At 37.3% G+C, this 14,998-nt stretch overlaps 1 long non-coding RNA gene across 1 annotated transcript in view; it reads right to left on the bottom strand.

Moving 5' to 3' along the window:
* The window catches only part of LOC139954043 (uncharacterized), a 25,189-nt gene extending 10,191 nt beyond the window's left edge, over positions 1-14,998 (bottom strand). Inside the window, exons 1-2 of the long non-coding RNA XR_011788044.1 lie at positions 14,897-14,998; positions 8,080-8,177 (exon numbers count right to left, since the gene is read on the bottom strand). This is a non-coding gene — a long non-coding RNA (uncharacterized lncRNA). The remainder of the gene's footprint in view (positions 1-8,079; positions 8,178-14,896) is intronic.

The following is a 14,998-nucleotide window of genomic DNA, read 5'->3' as shown; positions in this document are numbered from 1 at the left end:
AATAACCTGTCTCAAAAACTAAGTTGTAGAGGGAGCCGTTTCTCACGTGTGTTTTACCACCATTAGCTCACCATATTGCTCGTTATCAGTAAGTGTTTATACTAACAATTGTTTTGAGAAATTACCAATAAAACGAAGAAAGAAAGAGAGTAGCTGTCGATGTCGAGTGGCATATGAAGTGTGAACATGGCCGGACAACCATAATTTATTTCACATCATGACGTACATTAACAGCAAAATAGTTTTTGTTTTGTTATGTTGGCAATGTGGTAAGATATGGAGGGCCTCAAGGTAATGTGATAGGTAAACTAATGACATTTGAACGTCTGTTAATAGAAAGCAATATTATAGTTGAGTGGTTTATTGTTGGGAGAGTCTTGGGAGAGTAATGCATTTTCCCCGATCCTTGAGATTTTCACAGTCAGATTGATACTTAAAAGTTTGTTTAATTCAATCTACTGAGTTTATTTTCTTTCCGCCTTATTACAGAAGATTAATTGGCAATAATTTATTTTACAAATCACTTTTACGGATTACAGCATCGTTGGTTATTATTTTTAAAGAAAAGAGGCCAGTCATTCCCCCCATTTTCTAAAAACGTTAACGCCATACGAAATTGTTTGTGAAATGCCTGCTAAACCTAAAAGCAACAATGAAGTCGCAAACTAAATGCGGTTCTAACCTTGTACCTAAAATAATTGCAACCAGATTGATCACGCTATTATTGTGTACAAATTACACTAATAATATTATGCTATATACCTCCTTGTGCCGCCGGCAAAATCTATTTGGATTTACATTTTTCTCGACTTATACGAAGATTAAAATCTGTTAAAATTATTAGATGTAGAATGCGTCTTTTAGGGCAGAATGCGTCTTTAACATGGAAAGATGAAAGTATGGCCGCGGCGTACTGGGCCCATAGTGATCATGAACGGTCGATCTCCGAGCAGCGGTCGGATAATATTTGATCTATCCGCAGCCACCAGACGCCGGGGTAAGTAGATATCAAAAAGTGATTAGCCTAGAAATGTTCCCGCGCAAATCCAATCATAATATCACAATAATTCGCTCATTAAATCTGGATTTACTTTCCCTAAGTATTTAAGATGCAGACAGAAAATGAAAGACAAACACTGGGGGAATATGAAGTCGTCCTTGCGTTTCGGAGAGCTTGATGTTAAAATAAAAAAACGTCTTGCCGCGTATATTTTGGTTTGATTTAAAATGTTTTTTTTGTTGGGCAAATATTTTGTTGAGTGATTTGCACATGAGTGTCACTGACATGTCTCAATTAATGATCTATTCCTGTCACTCGCTCTTGAGCATGATAGCTACAGCCGTTATCAGCAAAGGACTTGCCGACACCCCGGAATATCACACTGAAGGGGTTGTTCACCTTTGGTTCAAGGCTTCTTTTAAAATACTGTTGGTTTCCAAACACTAAATAATACAAAATAATATAATATCGAAGTCTTATACGGCGCACGTATCTACCAACAAGGTACTATTAGTGAATTTGAAGTGAAACTTAATTGCGGCAAGATCTCGTTATGCTGAAGTAACAAAAACAACATTTATTCAATATTTGAACAATACTCAACCCTAATTGATAACGGCACGCGTCAGAAATATTTTCACAAAAATTGGTAAAGATATTAAGTTGACTAATATTTATTCGTATAATATAGATTTCTTTGTAATTACCATTGCTCAGAGAACATGCACACAAGAGGGGGAAGATAAGTAATAAAGCCAAATCATGCGATATAGGCCTGAAAAGACAACGTTGACATCCTTACACACTATTGTTCTTAATTTCTGTCAAAATTTGTTTGTAAGTTTAACATTTTGATTGAAATTGTTTATGGTGTAAGTTTGATAGCCCCACCCCCAAATAGATATATTTTTGCTATTGCTATAAAATGTGTCTAGCCTTACAAAATATCACACTTTGTATTAAAGGCAGTGGACACTATTGGTAATTACTCAAAATAATTATTAGCATTAAACCATACTTGGTGACGAGTAATGGGAGAGGTTGATGGTATAAAACATTGTGAGAAACGGCTCCCTCTGAAGGGACTTAGTTTTCGAGAAAGAAGTAATTTTCCACGAATTTAATTTCGAGACCTCAAGTTTAGAATTTAAGGTCTCGAAATCAAGCATCTGAAAGCACACAACTTCGTGTGACAAGGGTGTTTTTTGTTTCATTATTATCTCGCAACTTCGACGACCGATTGAGCTAAAATTTTCACAGGTTGGTTATTTTATGTATAATGTTGAGATACACCAAGTGAGAAGACTGGTCTTTGACAATTACCAAAAGTGTCCACTGTCTTTAACACGAAGTGGAGTACTTTAAAATACATTTTCTAATCATAAGTGTGACGCGTTTAAAAAAAAAAATTGGCAAAAATAACAATGATTGATTTTAAACCCAATACATTCCTCACCATTGTCGTGTTATTGCCATTGTTTTTCCTTCTTCATAAATACAAAGGTGTACTTTACCAGACTATTATTACTAGATTGGTTCACGATCCATGCGTTTAATTTGAATACCGTAATGATTGACGGAAACACTCAAGAATCAATGCCCATCGGCAGATGTTTTCAAGAGGGGGGCCGACTTGCGTGATCCGACGGGGCAGAAAACTCCCGCCATCGGACCGCATGACCCACGATCGATTGGAAGTGGAGATAACACGCAAGGAGCTATTCGAAATCCAGCGCAGAGTGTTATTAGACCTATATACTTGTATTTCATTTCTTATCTCGCTGTTCTATTGTTTGATCACGGCAGAGTATTTTTTTTTTATTTGTTCGGTCGACATTCCGAGCTCGGCAAAGATTGGTATAAATATTACGAGGTAGAATTCTAGCTCCGCAATGGTCATCTTGTTTGAGCAATCGAAATTCACTCTTTTTAAATGATCTCCGTATGGAGGTTTTGTTTGTACGTTATAGCCGCAGACGTCCTCGTGGTGTTATTTGAACAACCAAGTTCTTTGAATTATTCACAAATACATGTAAATAAAGATCAAGTTTAAGATTCGTTTTCGTGATTATAGTCTCCACGATGTTTAATATTTAGGGGCTGGCTTTTTTCCCCTTTGATTTATCTTTGTTCATTTCACTCGACATAAAGCAGTTTAGTATTTAATATGAAGTGTTAAACAGGTTTTGTTTGTATTAAATACTTTGCATCGGTGGCGCCTCCAGTTTAAATGAATTCGGTTACATTATTTAAAATGTGAGTGGTTCAAGCGTTCTCAATGGTACAACTCATGTAAAACATTTTGCTCTACCACCGTGGTACATTTTTAAAGGAACACGTTGCCTTGGATCGGTCCAGTTAGTCTTTGAAAAGCGTTTGTAACCGTTTGTTATAGAATGCTTAGATTAGAATGATATTTAAAAAGTAGAATATAATTATCCACACAAGTATCACTCGGAATTGCACGGTTTGCCTTTTACCTCGTCGACAATCACGGTCGGCCATTTATGTTGACTCCCATAAATGGCCGACCGTGATAGTTCGCAAAGTAAAAGAAAGACCACGCAATTTAAAGTATTCTACTTTCTAAACATCTTTCTAACCATATGCATTTTATAACAAACGTATACAATTGCTTTTCAAAGACCAACTCGACCGATCCAAGGCATTAATACGAGCCGAAATTCGCCCACGTCGGCCTAATTACCTACTTATTTAAACAATATCACAACAGATCAGTTAAAAGGACGTTAAACATTCCAAGTAAGTTATTTTTTAATTTGGATTTTATCAATCCAATCCCACCAGACAGACAGATTTTTATCCCTTCATTTTTTATGTCCGAGGTCGGCCGTACCCTGTTATCTGGAAAACGGGATCAAGTTGAAAGAGCAAACGTATCACATTAAAGGACATCGACGGAGAGGGCGGTTTCTGCATCAATATTAAGATTTCCGTTCTATTAAAGACAAAAAAGAGAGATTTTTTTTCAAAGGCTGACCTTTGTCTTTAAATTGAAGCAGTTACCCCCCCCCCCCTTTTTTGACCCATAACTCAATATTGTTCCTTTTAGCAAATTCACATAAGGTTGATTATTTCCCACAACGCTAAAGTGTGCGCACAACATTGGTTATAGTATAAAACTATTAAAATTATCACTGATTTTCACTCAACTTAAAGGTGGTCATGGCGGAATGCTTAACCTAGAAATGTTTAAGCAAGAAATGCTAAAGTTTTTGATCTCGAGAGTCAATGAGACGAGGTTTGAAAACAGTAAAAACAATAAAAATTTTCCCCGGGAACTTTCTCGTGACTCAGATGACCGATTGAGCTTAATCTTTGACAGGTTTGTTATTATTTATAATAATGGGTCTCATAAAATGCAGATGTTGGCAATTAAAACATATTGACCAGGAGAAGTCCATGGAAGAAAAACTGTCATCAACAAGATGTGCCATCCACAAGTCTTGTCATAAAAAAATAAAAAAAATGAATAAGAATACTAAAAACATGAGTAGAGTAGATGGCCTTATTGTTTTCGATCTTTTTAGAATACTAAAAACATTATAACATCATTTTTGATAACATCGATCAAAAAGCAAATATCCCCCCAAAACATTAACACCGCCGGTTGCCGGTATGATTTAATGATTAATGAATAACTCTATGTGGCTCCCAAATAGTTATTTTAAAGCCATTGGACACTTTCGGAACAGAAAAAAATAAATGTGCACAGATTTACAAATAACTTACATCACAGAAGGTATAATGGTGAAAGACTTCTTTTGAAATAATATTCCATGAAATGCTCTACTTTTTGAGAAAACATTCAAACAATTATCAATTCTCGATATCGAGAATTATGGGCTTATTTTAAACACTAGTAATGACACGGCGAAACGTGCGGAAACAAGGGTGGGTTTTCCCGTTATTTTCTCCCGACTCTGATGACCGATTGAGCCTAAATTTTCACAGGTTTGTTATTTTATATAAAAGTTGTGATACACGAAGTGTGGGCCTTTGGACAATACTGTTTACCGAAAGTGTCCAATGGCTTTAAACTAACGCACACCCGAGTACATTTATAAACCTCAATTTGCAGAATTTAATTTTGGAAGTGAAATTGTGGAGTAGAGAGGGCGACGATTGTTGACATTATCAGAGCCAGAGCCCCGTTGCTAAATCGAGGTCAAATATGTTAATTATTTAACGCGTCATTGATTGGCTTATATCGAATCTTGTAACTTTTGGTCGAGCACAAATTCACAGGATATGAATATCTTCTGTAATCCTGCAACCGGTCTGGAAAAGTCAAATGCTGAACTTCAAGAATAGTACAATCGATAGGTGACTGTTCAATGAGACGCAGTGGAAATCTACCGAGTGTAATTCAGATATCATCTTCAAGTAAACTTAAAAGGTAAGCCAACAATTCTCACCGTGGTCTGCCACATATCGGGTTTGGTATACCCTACCCTACACATCACTATACTTCAGTGCGCAAGGGGAGCAACAAAATGGGTTTTTATTATGAAGATAATATCGAGTGTAACTAACATGCTAGCTAACATGCAGGGGAAAATGTTGAGCATATTGCTTTTGCACATTTCCCCGTGACGGGTAGGAACTTGTACACGACAAGGACACCAAGGATGTCAATTCTAGTGTGCAGAAGAAAAACAAAATTGCTACCCGAAGCGCAAATGAAGGTTAGTGTCTCTTAACTCAGTGTTTAGCCGACAGGTAAATTCAACAAAGACAAAAGGCGTGAATAATAAAGAGCCCGATAGGTCACGTCGATGATTCTCAGCCGGCAAGGGTTAAGAATTACACCCCAAGGGGGCGACCCGATCGCAATTATTGTTTTCTTGTAGTATAGAATTGCCATGCTCAAACATTTTCCTGATTTTTTTTTAAAGTAATTTCTTTTTTTGAATCGATTTAGAAAGAAAAAAATAATTCCCCAATGAAAAGCACGACGACAGAGGCAGTTTTGGTGTACAGAAAAAAAAGAAGAGATTGTTGGGCCAGTCATTTGTTTATAGGCGTACGGTGGCTGTGTAGCGCGGATATCCTCCAGCTTACATTTTGTTACTTTAATAATAATAATAATAATATTTATTCGGGCAATCACATTTACAAGCACATGTTCATACATTAAACATTTATTTAAGAAAACAAAGTAAAACAACAGTGGGGTGCCCAGGAGAGCATAAAAGTAAAAAAAAAATAACTATCACCAAAAGGCGTATGTCTCCTAAATCCCCCAAAATACATTATGTCCGGTAAAAATGCTAATGTAGGTTTAAAGGGAGGGGGTGGTCGATTTTACAAAGAGTTTAGGACAAGTCCTAACTTAGGACTAGTCCTAATAGATATCAGAAACGTATGGCTATAGTCCTAAGTTAGGACGACTCGTCTTAACTCGACTCGTCTTAACTCGACTCGTCTTAACTCGACTCGTCTTAACTCGAGATAAGACTATATAGTCTGAACTCTTTGTGAAATTCACCCTGTTGATAACTACTCATAATAATTGTTAGTGTAATAACGTACTCTCGCAACGAACAATGGATAGATGTTGATAGTATAAAGCATTGTAAGAAACTGCGCCCTCTGACGTTACGTATAGTTTTTGAGAAAAAAAATAATTTCTCAAGTCAAATATTAAAAGCATTCAGGCCTGAAAGCATACAAATGTGTGTATCAATGGTGTTTTGTATTTGATCATTATCTTGCAATTTCGATGACCAATTGAGTCCACATTTTCACAGTTTTTTGTTTATGCTTGTGTTACTGTTGGGATACACCAACTGAGAATACTGGTCTTAGACAATTACTAAAGGTGTCACAACTTGTTGGCATTTCTTTATTCTGAAGCGGCAAAAACCCTTCAGGGGTTTGTACGGATTATTTTTCTTTCCACAAGTGTCGTCTTAAAATCAATGGAGCTTATCTTTCAAGAAACTTGATGATGATACCATAAAAAGCTTATAACCGTAGACCGTAGACTGAGTTTTCCATTAAAACTCGGTGTACGCACTTCAAACCTTGAAGTGTGCAAATGTTCTAATGGTTTGTCACAAAGCAATGTTAAATGTTACCCCTGGTCCCATCTTATCTTGTCTTGTAAGTGTTATATAATAATTGTATTGTGTTGTATAATCTTCTCTTCTCTACAATTACCATCTTCTCATTCTAATCATGTTTCTCTTGTCCAACTCTTTTTAACTTTTGTTGTTGTTATTGTCTTGTATGTCTCTTGATGTTTTCTTCACCCTTTTCATGCTTCTCTCCTCTTATTCTTTTTAACTGTTGTTGTTGTTAATGTCTTGTATGTGTCTTTTTCATGTGTGTTTTGCCTTTTAGTATTTTGTTGTATTCTCATGTGTTGCCTTGTCCAGTATTGTCCTGAATTGACTTGTCTTGTCTTGTGTTTCCTTGTTTTGTCTTGACTTGCCTTTTTCGTTCTTGTCTTGCCAGATCTTGACTTGATAAACTGTGTTTGCATCGACTTGTATTGTCTTTTCCTGTATTGTCTTGTTTTGTCTTGCCTTGTCTTGTCTTGGCTCGCCTTGCTTTATCTTCATGTCTTACCAAGTGTTTTCTTGACTTGTTTTGTCTTGGCTTGTGTTGTCTTCCTTGCCTATAACAGTCTTGCCTGGACTTGTCTTGTCTTAACTTAATACGTCTTGTCTTATTGTTTTGTCTTGTCTTGCTTTGTATTGACTGTCTTGACGTATTCTTGACCTTTTGCAACATTAAACTTGACATCTTCGATGTCGTTTTTAAGCAATGCCATAATTTAGCTTTCTGAAAAACGAGGTTATTATGACCAACACCTTTTTTTATACAATAAATTATTCTTCTTTGAAGTAGCGCGGCGCCGTTTGAATTTGAGCAGCAACTTACAGAAACACGGTCTCCAAAAAAATTCAACTCAGTGCGTCAAATATTAAAATCGTTCAATGATGAGAAAGTATATAAAATATACACTTCGCACTTGCCGGTGTACGCACACCTGCTCACAAGGAGCCATACTATTAATAATGTATCCATTTAAAGTATTCATGATGTACCTTGCTTTATGTGTGTGTGAAGTCTCCGTCTGTCGGGTATCCACTTTGTCAGGTATCCAGGTATCCTCAACGACGGGTATCCTCAATGTTTATTCATTCTGATGAATGAGAAATTAAAAGTTATAAAGTTATTTGTATATAGTTTGATGTGAAGATACTGTGGAAGACGTTACAGGCTGCACAATGCGTTCCTTTCGCTACGCAACGCCAAGTGCGTTTCTCTGACTCCACTCCAGGGTGGTTTAAAAAAAAACTATACACTTTTGAAATGGCTACCGAATAAAAAATCTATGATTCTGGGGAAAAGGGTTATTAGTATGGATAGCTTACGGACTCAACTTTCATATTACACCAAAAAGTCCGAAAATAATTTATAATTGGGTGAGCACTGCTCACTTTTGTAAAGGGTATGAAAATTGGTTGTGCAGTAGTTAGCCTTCCAATCTGTGGGAGGTAAGTCCTCTAGAGCTTTTACAAAATTCACTCTAAGATGTCTTCTTCAGTGAGCAGTGCTCACCGACCGAGCATTAATAATTTTCGGACTTATTCGTGTCATATGATTTATGAAAGTTGAGTCCATAAGCTGTCCATTCATCTAAACCTTTTCCCCCAGAATCATATATTTTTTAATCATCCGTCAGCCATTTCAAAAGTATAGTGTTTTTTTAGACACACGATATAGAGTGGGGGTTGTTTAAATCTCAAGCACGAAGACAGTATGTATTTAATGACTGGTTTCCACACTAAATGTGACCCAACATCCTTTCAAAAGAATAACAAAAGTGTAACAGTTTAAGCTCAATCATTCGAAAGAAAATAGTGGGGGAAAATACCTTGCTATCTATAGTTCTTTTCACTTTTAGATATCTCAATTAAACATTCGCCAATCGCCTTCTCTTCACAAAGTGTTTTCAGGCGTATACGTTGAAACCAATCATTTGTTTAGGGAACCCTTTTGATCTTCTAATATAGAACAATGTGGAAAAAAAACCTTTTGATTTTGAAAATATTTGTTTTAGGTAAGAATTTCAATTGTCTGGGTTTGAATACTTTTTTGTAACACAAAACACAATGTCCACAGATTTACATTAAACTTACACGGTTTGAAGATAATGATAGTAGAAAGCCTCCCTTAAAACATTACTTGTATAGGAGGTGCTGTAGTTTTTGAGAAATGAGTGAAACAATGTCACGAAAATTATTTGTGTCTGTATAGTGTTTTGTGTCCTACATAAAGTACCAGAATCCTTTAAAGGAATTCAAGCTAGCCGCAAACAAGGCTAAAAACCACTTTGGTATTACTCAAGTGGCTATTATTGAAGAAAACATTTTAGTTAACTCAAGGGAGCTGAAGCCTAGGCATTGATACTCCTCTTAAAAACAGTCTAGATTCCCGGCTGGAGGGAAATATACACTAGGCATCAAGGAGTTCCAAAGGTATGCAGTATGTGGAATAGCTCTTTCTTCTCGATCTTACCAAAGCAAGGGTGTTTGGGTTGGAAGATGCAGACTGCCTCACTATCAATATGAGGAACCAGGGCCCAATTTCATAGAGCTGCTAAGCACAAAAATTTGCTAAGCATGAAACTTCTTCCTTGATAAAAACAGGATTACCAACCAAATTTCCACGTGATTTTCAGGATAAGCAATCAACAGCTGAATACCAGTATCAAGCAATATGCAAGAAATTGAAATTTGGCTGGTAATCCTGTTTTTATCAAGGAATAAATTTTATGCTAAGCAAATTTTTGTGCTTAGCAGCTCTATGAAATTGGGCCCAGGTCGGACACACTGGTGGCACATTTACCATAAGAAATACCTGTAGAAAAGACCATTACTCAATTTGACTTCCCTTAAAAGGGAAACATTGGTTGTAAACCATATAAAGTATCTCATTCCAAAGTAGAATACATGCCCGGTTAGACACGTCCGGGCTAAACATCAACCGTACGGAAATTGCATCTTATGTTCAGTACTTCACGACAGCTGACATTTCCTTTTTTTTTTGGTTGGTATCCTCCCTACTCTATGTTATATCCTGTACGATTCCACGTGGCTGTGCATAATGAAACGACCGTCTCTACTGCTGCGAACGAAGCAACCGCCGCATGAAACCCTCGAATCTCTTAAAATTGATTTACATCTTAGGCCTTTCTCTTCTGTCTTTCTTTTTTTGTCTTTCCTTTTTTTGTTTAAAGCTCGGATTGACACGCTGTTTAATTGAAAGTCACTAATTGAAACCGAGCAGTAGATGACAGTTGAAGTGATCGAAAGGGCAACGTTAGTATAGATCATGGGAATGTGTGACGTCACATGTTTTTCTCAAAAGAGCCACAGAGCATCTCTTACTACAGGCACGTTTTGTACACAGATCAATGGGAGAAAACATGAAATGTTATATTTTTTTATGGGGTTTGCACTGTATGCTTTGTGTCAACCCTTATAAAGGCTTATATAGTCATCATTTTAGGCCTACTTGCAGCTGGGAAGCTGAACTGCGAAGGACGCTACAACGTGCTCAGGCTACTTGCATTTAAGAGCGCCCCTGGAAGCCTTCCACATCAACCCCATACCCACGGAGCACAGCCAGAGATCGAGAAAGTGTTTGATTCTTCTCTGAAGGAGGACAACCAGAGGGCCCGGGAGAAAATCTTTACGGCCTAGGGATAGACCCAACGCACAACTTTATAAACGCGCCGGTGCCATTACCGGATATCGAACCAGTGTCACATTGGTGATAGAGACGAGTGCTTAAATACGCACTAACCACCAAATGCCTCTCTATAATTTGAATAAATGGGCGCATCTCAAAATTTGTTCGGCAGGCTTTTATGCTGTTATGTAAGAACTCTGAATTTGTATGGAAATTGTGGCACAAAATGTACAGTTTTCCAAATGAACAGTGCAATATCTTGCCTGCCACACAAAAGGAACATGGTCGTAGACCTACATGTACAATAACAGTATTTCACTCTTTTTTTTTTTACAAAAGGATGCATTGTCTGTATCGAATCGTGAGTAGTTTAAAACAAGCTCAGTTTGGGGGTTTAACATCTAACAAAAACTGCTTGTTTTCTTTAAAGTCATTGTTCTCGTGTTTAAAAAGAAAGTGGGACTCGTCTGCAAAGTTCAAAATTTACCTGAACAGTTTGATTTAAAAAGACGGGACTAACTAACCGTTCTGCACGTGTTGCGATCGGTTCAGTGCACCGACCAATCTGCCAGTCCCATCATGCGTCACTACATCCGGAACCATCCTGAATTCAACAAGCAAACATTGTGTACAAGCTCATCAGGGCCCAATTTCAAGGTTCTGCTTACCGTAAGCAAAGAATCGGTGCTTGCGGAAGCGGGGGATTCTGCGCGTACGTCAAGCGTCATGGGTTATCATGGCATTTTGGCCTGTGCGCGTGCGTACTCCACACGAGGCATTCTTCGCTTACACAGGATCTGTAGTGTAATAATTTACTAGTGGTTCCGAAACGAAGGTTAAAAATCAAATGGAGAGAGTGTGTGTTGGGGGTGTGGGGAGGGGGGGGGGGATGTCACTGTCACAAAAATAGCTGGTGTGCAGTTACAGCTAATGAAAATTATTACTGAAGCATACGCATTGCGTTTAGGCAGGACGCGCTATCACGAAATGTTTTCACGTAGAAAATAATTAACGGTTGTTGCGAGACTTTATTTTCTCGGTTTAAACAAATCAAAAATAGCGTTGGCATTGGTATCATGAAGTACCTCCTACATAGAGCAATTTGCTTTTTGTGAAATATTTATCTCTTAAAGAAAGTGTCTACAAGCCAGAACAACTGTCCGCTGATATCGGTTGTTACAAAACAGAATTAAGGACAATGAGTTGACATGATGAAAGCTGTGCATAGTTTTCACTAGTTTCCCCTGTGATGCACACAGAGGATAAAGCCAACATATTCACATGTTTGTTATTTCGTGTTAGTAACCACACAAAACAAAACAACTTTTTGTGACTATTTTGTCAGCTCATACCGATCATCTAAAGACACTGGACACTTTTGATAGTTAGCATAACAACCTTGAACGAGTGTGCGGCCCATTAATGTAGCCCGAGCCCTAAATGTCATTGGGGCTACATTTAAGTTCGGGCGACATTAGGTACAGGTTTGGGGCTACATTTAGGTTCGGGCGATATTTAGGTATAGGGTTTGGGGCTACATTTAGGTATAGGGTTTGGGGCTACATTTAGGTATAGGGTTTGGGGCTACATTTAGGTATAGGGTTTGGGCTACATTTAGGTCAGGCGACATTGAGGGCTCGGGCTACATTTAGGTGCCGCACAAACGATCAACGGAGGGCTGCTGTTGATAGTATTAAACATTGTGATAAACGGCTCTCTCTGATGTAACGTAGTTTTTGAGAAAGAGGTAATTTCTCATTCAAATAATATAAGACTTCAGGCCTGCCTGCAGCCCTTTTAAGTGATCTGAAAACTTGTTTTAAGTGATCTGAAAGTTTGCTTATTGCTTTCTCTTTCGTTATTCTCTTGCAACTTCGATGAGTTATAAGTCAAAATTACCACAAGTTATTTTTTTGGGCACACCAAGTAAGAATACTGGTCTTTGACAATACCAAAGTTGTCTAGTGCCTTTTTGTCAGACAGGGCCTCAATAATAGATATTTAAAAAGTAGAATAAAATGATCCGCACAAGTATCACTCGAAATTGCGTGGTTTTCCTTTTACTTTGCGAACTAACACGGTCAGCCATTTATGGGAGTCAACCATAAATGGCCGACTGTGTTAGACGACGAGGTAAAAGGAAAACCACGCAATTTCGAGTGACACTTGTATGGATCATTATATTCTACTTTTAAAATATCTTTCTAATCATAATGCATTTTATAACAAACGGTTACAAACGCTTTTCAAAGACCAACTCGTCCGATCTAAGGCAACGTGTTCCTTTAAGGCTTGATGTAGCTCCCCTTCGTACCGTCGCAAGAGAGCCACCGACGGCAAAGATTTGCAACCAATTTCTGCAAAACCCAGAGGTCTCGTCCAGTCTATGAGTTATAATAATACAAGTCGTATCAACCTCTATAACATTCATTTTTTGAGGCATAAAACGGAAATTGATTTTAAATCCCCATGTTCATTTGAAATATAGATCCTCTCTTTTCTAGAATTAAGAATTAAAGGGAAATTGCATGTTTTTCTTTTTGCCTTGAACTTGAAGACTTCGACAAAATTTCCATATTTATTTTAGCACAATAAAACCACTTTGTATTGGTTCAGTGGTTTTGGGGGATGATGTGTGTTAATTAAATAATGAAAATGGTATTGAATGAATGGTTCGTTTTGTTTCAAACTTTACCAATGACGTATTATTATTTTCATTAAAACCCACAGGATGGAATTTGATCTAGCCCCCTCCTCCCAAAAAAGCACTTTTCCTACAAACTGCTGAAGTTCTTTGATTAAATTATTGCATTGCACTTTTTTTTTTTTTTTTTTTTTTTTTTTCCGAGACCCGCCCCCGTCAAACTAAAGCCGCATACTGTTACCGAGCAGATATTGGCCCCACGGGGTTGAAGTGTGACATACGGACAAATTGGAAGGTTTTGATTTTTTTTTCACAATTCCCGAAATAATTTTCTGACATTTTGGGTATCCACGTCTTGGCCATCAGCATAAAACTGTAAATTGCTTGAAACATTGTATTAAATGCAAATTCAAAAGATTTATGCCAAGACCATGAAGATTACAAAACTGTATTTCTGTCAAATCCATTGTGTTTTCGGTGGGAACGCTGACGCCGAAGATAATAATGTGTCTGATTGGGGCCCATTAAATATTTTACATCAACAACTTCAAATCGATTTAAAGAGTCAACAGGTTTGAGCATTTTTATTTCTTGTTAAAGGCACTGTACACGTTTGTTAATTACTCAAAATATATATTCGCATAAAACCTTACGAGCAACGGAGAGTTTATAGAAAACCGCCCTGGTTGGCACGGACGGCCCAACGAACTACATCCCGTGATTTGCAGCTTTGTTTCCAACAAATCCACCACTATTTTAAATGTTTTGTTTAACATTTTTACAAACTGCATCGACCTGTTGTTGCTTTGCATTTATGGCTTTCCATAGTTTTTCAACCTTGGTTGCGTTGACAAAATGTGGGCTGTGACATTGCACTAGAAAGGTATATTCCGTCGACAATAGTGCAGGTATGGGGTGCGTGCGAGTGTATGACGTCACGTTGTATTTTACTTGCATACTTAGCACCAGACTAGATTTTATGACGTACAAACAGACGTCTTCATAATGTAACTTGAGACAATACAAACTCTTGCTGTTCTTTACTTTATAATTACCGGGTTCAGTATATGCTGAAACACGTCAATCTCCTGCTTATTTTTCTGCACTATCAACTACGAGAGAGCTTCTTCCATTTTGTGTTTATGGACACAGAGCATAATCATATGCCGCACCATTTCATTTGAATAGTCTTCCGGTATTTAATTGCTAGTTCTTTACATACAATGGTTTAAAGTCTCTGTTAAAAACTCATTTTATAAAGCTGCTTATTTGCAATATGTTTATTTGTAATAGTTTCTTTCTCTCATTGTATAATTTATAGTTCTCTTTATGCGCTTAGAGGCATGTTTTTTTCATATTAATTTTAGGCCATAGGCTAACATCGTAACTTTGTTTTTATGACATCTTGAACAATATCTCCACACTATAGCTGAAATTTCTATAATTTTGAGGTTTGGGAGATAACTATTTTTTTTATTATAATGTATCGAGGAAAATCTCATAGGCCTACGTTAACTTACCATTGATATTGACGAGCAATGCAGACACGTCTTGCAAGTGTGTTGAAGTTTAAAACCCCAGAATGATGACGCCATCCGCCATTTTTTGTTTTAACTGTACAA

Source organism: Asterias amurensis, chromosome 2, assembly GCF_032118995.1.
Source record: "Asterias amurensis chromosome 2, ASM3211899v1".
NCBI classification, from domain to species: domain Eukaryota; kingdom Metazoa; phylum Echinodermata; class Asteroidea; order Forcipulatida; family Asteriidae; genus Asterias; species Asterias amurensis.
Note: the sequence above shows the minus strand (reverse complement) of the source record. Positions and strands in the feature narration are given on the sequence as shown.